The sequence below is a fragment of the Coffea arabica genome, chromosome 9e (genome assembly GCF_036785885.1).
Source record: "Coffea arabica cultivar ET-39 chromosome 9e, Coffea Arabica ET-39 HiFi, whole genome shotgun sequence".
NCBI lineage: Eukaryota > Viridiplantae > Streptophyta > Magnoliopsida > Gentianales > Rubiaceae > Coffea > Coffea arabica.
The window spans coordinates 9,651,626-9,660,625 of NC_092327.1; the positions used below are offsets into that span (position 1 = coordinate 9,651,626).

The 9,000-nt window shown below is 34.5% G+C and overlaps 1 long non-coding RNA gene across 1 annotated transcript; it reads right to left on the reverse strand.

Moving 5' to 3' along the window:
• Positions 1-2,268: 2,268 nt before the first annotated feature.
• Positions 2,269-6,986, reverse strand: LOC113709338 (uncharacterized). The gene is made up of 3 exons (XR_003452649.2): positions 6,931-6,986; positions 5,549-5,620; positions 2,269-2,571 (listed from the first exon to the last, which is right to left on the reverse strand). It is a non-coding gene; the product is annotated as an uncharacterized lncRNA (long non-coding RNA).
• Between the last annotated feature and the right edge of the window lie 2,014 nt (positions 6,987-9,000).

Consider the following 9,000-nt stretch of genomic DNA (forward strand, 5'->3'; position numbering starts at 1 on the left):
ATTTAGTCAGTAGAACACCACTTAACTTCACGAATCTCGTTCACCGTTACACCCCCTGTCCCGGACCTGCTCATCATTTTAAAAGGCGATACTACTCGAGTATGCCAAGCGAGATCTCTCAAATAGATCAATCTTTACGAATATCTCATAGTTCACCAAGCTTCTCAACCAAGCCAATACCGGCTCGAGTCACAAGGTTAGCCTATGAGTTTGGCCATCCCCTGAATACGTATATAAGTCGATGAGACAACGCTCCAATTGACAATCACAAATACTATTCACAACCACATCACTTCACACAAGTCGAATATCAATTCACATAGCGAAATTCGATCATAATTTTGTTTAAAAGTGAACGAGTGCGATAAAGTACACATTCGTCTCGACAATTCTAATTCTCATGATTAACAAGAAACAATTCACGTATTCCACAACAAATCATGCATTTGACACTCATCAAGTCAAAAAGTGAGTATGTGAGAACCCAAAAATTTTCACATTTTCTCAGCATTATTTTATTTCTTTGCCTACATTTTATACTTTTCGTGGAAATATTAAATTTTCTATGCATTTTTGTAAGTAAGTACAGTTTTAAAATCATTTTCGTAGTATGAGTTAGTGTAAGTTAATTTGAAGTGCGTTATAGACGTGGAACCCGCTAGTACGGTAAGTGCGATATAATTTTGGTGACTAAGTGAGTTTTGTGCTAAGTGTTATTATTTTACAAGGTGCTAGAGGATAATTAGAGGTTTGTTATATGATGTAACCATTGGAAGCCAAAGGATTAGGGAAAACACTAGAAAGGCCAAGTGTTATGATACCATTGGAGGATGGCTTTTGACTTACTATTCATCACCTTTACTAAAACCAATTTTTGACCAATTTTTGATCAATTTTCTTTGTCTTGGCCGGTTGCTCTTGAGGAGAAAACAAAAGAGAGAGCTCTTCAATTTTAGCTTCCAAACTTGCTCAAATCTTGTGTTCTAGCCAACCAAACTTGAATCTACTCCATACAAGTGATCACTAGGAAAGCTTAAAGGTGTTGGTGGAGTTGTTTTGGAGGAGGAAAGACTAAGCTACCATTCTCCTTAAGGTTCTAAGGTAAATTGATATGAACACCTTCCTTTGTTCCTAGTAGTTGTAAATTAGTGGCTTGTGGTTGCCACTTTGGAAGTTTTATGCAATATTTCTTGGTTAGAAGTGGTGATTGAGGAACTTTCAATTTTATGGTGTAATTTTTGCTCACATGTGATGATTAATGGTTGGTGATGATTTACTAGTTTTGATATGTTAAAAATCTAGTGTTTTGGTGTTAATTTCATTTGCCTAAAGAAATTCCTGGTTTATATGTACAAATTCCAGATTAGGGTTTCCAATTTTGGTAGTAATCTATCCTATTTTTGCACGGTATATTCGACCTTGAGAGAGACCGAATCAGCTCTTGCCCAAAACATAAAAGTTGTTGGTATTTAAGTTATCTAGCTACTGGTAAAAGTTCAACTCAATCGGAGTACTGTAGCCTATGGAATGACCGAAATACCCTTGACTGCCCATGAGCCTTGTTTCATGGACAGTTTTCTGTCCTCTCTGTGATTTCAATTTTTGACCATAAAAATGCCTGATTTGGCTTTGGAGGCCTTCATTAGGAATGTAGGTATATGTCTTGGCTTCGAAACGCCATAAGATTTGTTTCAATCCGATAAGTATAGCTTCAGTTGTGGTTGTTATGCCGAAAGGTGTTTTATCGCCTATGATTTGTATGTGAAATTGTATTTGATTTTGGATGAGATTTGGTATTTGATTGTAGGATGGAACACTACAAGAAAAAAGGTCATCAATGACAACAAGCTCTTGTCACAAAAAAAGTAAAAGTCGTCACTGATGACAATTACTGACAACATTTAAGTCGCCACAGAGTCGTCAGTGAATGCCCGTCGGTAAAGATGTACAGTGACAACTTTATATGTCGTCAGTAAATAGCATTCTTTACTGACAACTCACTTCGTCAATAAAAAGTACAAATATAGTGATGACTTTATATCTTGCCAGTGATGGCCACAATAACATTGTCACTGAAACTTCTTGATGATTGTTGCTTGTATTGACTAATTACTAACAACTTTGGTTCACGCTTGTCACTAAAATAGACGTCATATTGACAACTTTTTGTCATCACTGTAGGCTTTAAGTTTAGAGATACTAATTAATGACAACATTTCATTGTCAGTGGAGAAGTCTAATTAGTGACAATATACTGTAACCGTGTAGTTTGATAAAGAAAATTATACTGGAATTAATCAATCCAACAATTCAATTTACGAATTGAGAAAAATAACAACAAAGCCTGCTAATTAAAAACAGAAGACATCCATTACATTCGAAATGCCAAAATATCATACTTAAGTTCAACATCCTGCTACAGCTTTACAAAAATAAATCTAAGTCCTAAACTTAGCTAGTAGCTACTGCCGAAACACTTCAAGAGCAAAACACAACCTTGTCTTCATTGTTCTTCAATCAATTAGTAGCTGTGGATTAGAGGCCAAAAGAGTTTGAACAAGCAATACAAGTCTGCATAAAGTAGTATAATAATTAGTAGGTAACAAGTAGCTTGAGCAAAAAAATAAACTATATCTTATATTTACCTATAACAAAACTCAATCACGATTAGAATCTTAGTCAAGACAAGAACAAATAAGGCATAAAATTAACATAACAAGGACAATATCCCAAATTAGCTTAGAAGTTAGCTAGTTAAGTATTAGTGAGGTCAATACCTTTTTAACAAACTACTCAAGGCCAAACAAAAATATTACTAGCTTTTCACGGAGTGGCTTAACATGTCTTCCTAACAAAGTCATGGAGCCAACTAACAAAGAATTTTTTGACTGAATATTATCTCTAACTCGAATAGTAAATTATCGGATATCATTTTACACACACTCAAAACAGTAATAGAAAACCAACTACAAGCAGAGATATGCAAGAAATCATAGCTAGCAAATGGATGTACATACTTTTCATGACAGGATAGAGAAAACATGCTGTTGAAGGAACAAGGCCTTCCTAGGACTTTACAAACAAGACAATCAATAAATACAATCAAATCAAAAAGTGTCCTCAAACACCTCTATTCCTGATAAATTTCTACATACTTGAGTTCTATACATAAAAGTTAGTCAAGGAAAGGGTACCCAGCTGGACTTGTGAAGGTTTAGGAAACTTGATCTTATACAATATAAAGATTCTGTGGATCTACTAAGATCCCAACTTACTCCCTGCTCACGATAAATTGATGTCTAACTTTGCATTTAATGCCATGCAATAAGAAAAAGAGTGGTAACGATTTTCTCAATTTTACCATTGACTACTTGTTACCCAACCTTCTCCATTTATTAAATTCAATTCATAATGCAATCCATGTGTTTCCCACTTCTTATTTAAGTTTCAAACATTATTGTTATCTAAGTTCATTTTAAAGTAGAGCCGACTCTAGCTAGGACATCCATTTGGAACAAAGGAGTGGAACACAAGTTATCAGCTTTAAAGCTATCTCACATTTGTTAGAATTTATTTATTATATGTTTTACATTGTTAAAATCTATGAGTTAATTAAATATAACAACTTGTAAAAGTTGCATCTTACAAGACAAAAAAATTTTAGTTCATCAACTTGTAGCCAAGAAATTTGTCCTCTTATCATGCCAACCAGATCTAAAGGTGACTTTTTGAGAGACTATGCTAGTAGGAAAGCACTTGCATGTGAAATAAACATATTAACCATAAAATCGTGCTTAAAATCTTTGGAAAAATGGTTTGGAGTTGATGCATGCACAAATACTGGTTGTCTATATTTCCACACAAAAGCAAAAGCTTATTGATAAGAAGCACCTTTTGGCATCTGGGAATTCTAACTCGTCTTGATAAAAAAGCCAGCTTTTGGAAAAATGGTTTGGGGTTAATTTTCTTGTTGCATCAGCTGAACCATCTTCATAGAGGTAATTTTACTGCCTTTTCTAAAATTATGGACCTAAATATGCATCCAGTAACATAAGTATTGTTAATATTCACGTAAAAAATGATCAACTTGACCACTAGCCTGTCTAGAAAGAAGGCAGAGCAAGAGTACCTCAATCCACTTTACAACAGGTTTTCTAGCATGACCTTTAGAATGGTAGCAATTTTAGCATGTCAAAGGAAGGAGTAATCATCCAAAAAGAAATTCATCAAATTGATCTTCTCCAACAATTAAAAGGCACAAAAAGTTCCTAGCTTGCTTGAAAAGCCATGCCAGCTTCTTACAAAAATCCTGGTCAAAAGATCATTCCGTTGCATCTTTAAGAAAATTCTCTATTCTATCAGTCTCAATACGTCATTTAACATTACAAAAAAACACATAAGACAACTCTTCCTAGAATATCATAAGGAAATGAAACTTAAAAGTGATAATTAACAATGATAATGCCAAGTCTTTCACACCACCAAAAAAAGGGAATAATAGTGATGTTGGATAGCAAACTTTTTGATACAATTAAAGTCCACACTCGCTCATTTTCTCAGGTATTCTAGAAACCTGAGAGATTACAATAGGCTAATAAAGTCATTAGAACCAGACAAATCCCCTAATCTAAAGCAACCGAATTAGCATGTTTCCTGATTATCTGGCAATTTTACATGTTTATGACAGCAAGGTAGCAAACTTGGCAAGTATCGCATTAGAATCATGCTGCAGAATCTTATTCACAACAGAATCTCTAGGGATGCTACTAACCAAAGTGGCATTCGTATCTCAATCTGACTGACTAGGGACAAATCTGTTATAATCTAATAGTACATGACTAATTTCACAGCTGAGAATGAAATTAAAAACACAAGACGAATACAAATAGTCTTTATTGGATTCATCTATAAAGAAAGGGATACACAAAGACTACCTATTCGTTCTTGTAAATTGATACTCAAATAAATCAAAACAAACAACAAAATTAAATAGCCACCTTAGTTTCATAAGGAAAATTTTCATGATTTTTTTATCCTTCCTTTTCAATGAATCACTTATTGGCATAAACAGCCTTAGATTAATGAGGCAGTAAAAAGTTTTAATTGACATCCAACTCCATCTAAATATTTGGGATCTAGGTAGTTTTTAATCATCCAACTCCTAGCCATGTTTTCTCTGTCTTGTATCCTAACATAAAGATATATGCATCCAAGATTATTTTAATGAAGGCACAATAACTAAATTGGGGAAACTAATCATCGCAAACAGCAACAAAGAAACTCCAAAGTAATGAAACACAAATTTTATCATTCAAATTGATCACAATCAGGTGCATGTGCTAAAAGTAAAACAAATATGAACATGATGTACTATTAAATCAGCGTTATCATCAGATGACAACTCAATGCTTATAATTTAAATAAACATTAGTACTGGTGAACAGCAGTACATTTTTGTAGGTCATTCGCAAAGCAAAAATTCTAGTAAAGTGTACTCATGATTACTAAACAAAAGAAAAAGGACTGAGGGAGAGTGCCTGTAAAGTACCTCAAAGTGAAAAATGCAACTCAATGAGAATATCCGAGGAAGACCCTAAGCCTATGTCAACAACTTCAATTGCTACAAAAAATAAGAAATCAATCAAATCTAAGAGAAATAAAGTAATTTTTGTGATTTACCTGAAACTAATCCACACTATATTGATTTATATAATTATATGCATATAAGTAGCACGCCAAATCAACAATATATGAAAAGGGAATATGAGTACAATTCAATGTTGGAAGTAGCATACTGGAATGAATTCCATATTCATAACTTAGAATGATGCTTTCTAAGTTATAATAGGTTTCAAGTTACTTGTATGATTAGTTAATCATGAGATAAACTAGAAGTCAAAAAAGAAAAACAATTACTAAAACTTTAAGGAGAAATCATGATGTTATCATATAGCATGCATGACCACCATACAATTGTGTAGAATAATTAGATTGACCATGAAAACAATCACAAATATCAAATTGACCAGCATGCTACTTAGGAAAATAATTATAGATATCGTCAGCCTATATATTTGTATTTCTTTTCCTATGTATATTAGGGCTATAATTATAGATATCTTCAGCCTATATATTTGGTCTACCAGAAAAGACCAAAGCTTCAAACAGACCACACAATTCATCCAATCACACCTCCTACCTTTCAAATCTTTTCTGTCATTTCATTGGATAATTGTAACAGCATGTATAGCATGTATATACATATTATTATTAGCACTATTACTAATTAATAAAGCTCATTAACAACGAGCCAGTAGCTATTGCTTTGATTTTTGATAAAAATCCAAATAATTTCGAAGAACCCCTTTCAAGAATCGTTTCTGTAGGTACTTTAATGGGTGGTTCTAGTTTAGCTTAGTTTCAAGCAAAGTTTGAAGCTTTCTGGAAATTTTGAAGATTAAACTTTAATGTGCTACCTCTTTGCTCAGCCACATAGATAATCAACTAATCACTCCCCAATTCCCACTCCACCCAGCACCATTTAACCCACTATTTCTCTCACCAGCAGCCACTCATAGCAACATCGTACCATAATCACCTCCTTGCTCTCTTCCACTCCCTTCACCACCATCCAATTAGGCATCAACTTTTGCCCCACCTAGTCCCAAGCCAAAACCGCACCCACACATAAACCCATTGAATTTTGTCACCATGACTCACATATGGAATTGGGTGATCAAGTCTACATCCCATGGTTGTACAAAAATAACTTAAGCAATTGCAACTATAGATCAAACAGTTCTACTAGAAGGAGTCCACAACTCAAACTATAGGCACCGTAAAAATTTTGCCAAAAATTTGGGGAAAAATTTAGGGCAAATTAATTGAGGAAAAAATTAGGGAAACAAGGAGAGACATAAGAGGACCTACCTGAGAGTTGGTGGAGAGCACATCGATCCCCTTCAGCGTTGAATGCACAATTAGTCCAGAGTTCCCTCAATCACCGCCAGCCTTCTGATAAACTTGCCTTCTTTTTCTTGGGCTTGGTGTTGCGTCACCACGGAGGTGGAGAAAGAAGTGGATGGTGGACTCCTTCTGGCTCCTTTCGGCTGTTGTAGTCGGCTAGGGTACGGCCGTCCTCCAGCTGCTTGCCGATGAAGATGAGGCGCTATTGGTTTCGGGAGGATGCCCCTCCTTGTCCTGGATTTTGGCCTTGACATTGTCGATGGTGTCAGAAGACTCCACCTCAAGGGTGATGGTCTTCCCCATCAGGATTTCCATGAAGATTTGCTTTTTTTACGGCGGCAGCTGCCGATTGTCGCCTCTACTGCTGCTCAGGTTTTAGAAAATGAATAAAGGGGGTTGGGTTGATCGAGGGATTGAGAGTGTTAAGAGTACTAAAGGCATCTGGAAGTGGGCAGTAAGAGTGGTTCCTTTTCTAGTGTATATTGTATAATACCCGGGCCATTTTTTTTCATGTTTAGCTTGAACAAATATTTGATACTAGTCAATCAAGACAATCCAAGTCAATTTTTAGCTTCAATTTTTATTTAAATTTACTAATATATTTCTAATCACTACTTCTTAACATATTTATTAAAAGGTTATAATGGATGAAAATTTTTTGCTAAATTCGAACAACTGGTAAATGTACTCTTTTTCAAGTTGTAATAGTTTATATAGTTGTTCTAATTAGAAACTTTCATTAATTTTTTCCAGTTAAAAACCTATTATTATTTGAGTAACTATGACTAGTTTAATAAATTATTAAAATTTAAAAAAATTAAATTAATATTGAGACTCACAATTAAATAAATGCATTGGAGATGTTCAAGTTAGTGATGATACTATGTTGTCACTAACTACAGTATAGTTTTACTGACAAAAATTGGTCGTCAATAAATATAAATAGTGACACCAATGAAAAGTTGTCAAAGAAAGAGGTAGAATTACTGATAACTTTTATCAAGTTGTCACTATCGCAAAACTCCCGCCTTCCAAGTCCCATGGCGCAATGTAGTTTTGTGACGACAATTAATGGTTGTCACTGAAAACTTAGTTGCTTTGAGTCAATTGTGACAACCTTCAATGTCGTGACTAAACAACCTCATTTTGTGACGACTTTTTGTCATCACTAGGAAATGTTGTCACTATTGCCCTTTTTTCTTGTAGTGGAAAGTGAAGAAATTAAGCGGAAATGCTGTCCGTTTATTTTCTTGAAGTTTGAATAAGTAAAAGTGAGATTTGAAATGTGATTTGGGGATGCGTTGGCTTACTTTTCTTAGACTTACTTAGGTCCACTTTAATGGTGTTACTTGAACTAGATTCCATTTGAATTTGTACCTTTTCGCATGGTGAATGTGACAACCATTTTAAGCATGATACTTAGTTACAAATGTCAAGTTTTGAACTTCAAATGTTTACTCATTTTCTTTCCGAAACAAAGAAGAATTGCCTAGGGTTTCTCGGCCGCAAAACCTAATTTTATCAAGCGAGGTTTTAGGTGTGCATTTAGGGTTTGTTTAGATTCCTTTTCATATGATTTTACCCAAGACACTTGTTATACGTTATTTCTTTGCGTATGTGTTAGTTTCGAACCAAACAAAAAGCTTTACGAAAATTTGAAAAAAATTAATTTTTCATATCCGGCCGGATTGCTGGCCGGATTGACAGGGGAAGAAGAAAAAAAATTTGGAATGCTCACTGCCTTGAATTCGGCCGCAAATCTGGCCGGATTCTGACGTGGCACTGTTCATTTATTTTTCAATGGAATTTTCTAAAAACCTTTTTAGTATGGTTTTGTGTTTGATTTGAGAAAACTCTTAGTTACTGTCCTCTGATCTAAATATACTCTTTTCACTTTAAAACTCATATTTATATATTGCACTAGTACGTATTTGGATTCTCTTTGAATCACTTAGGTTTTTGATGGTTGAAACATAATGTGTTCTTTTGATTACTATTAGGGTTCCTTGGTGATTGAGGGTGTTATCCGGAAGG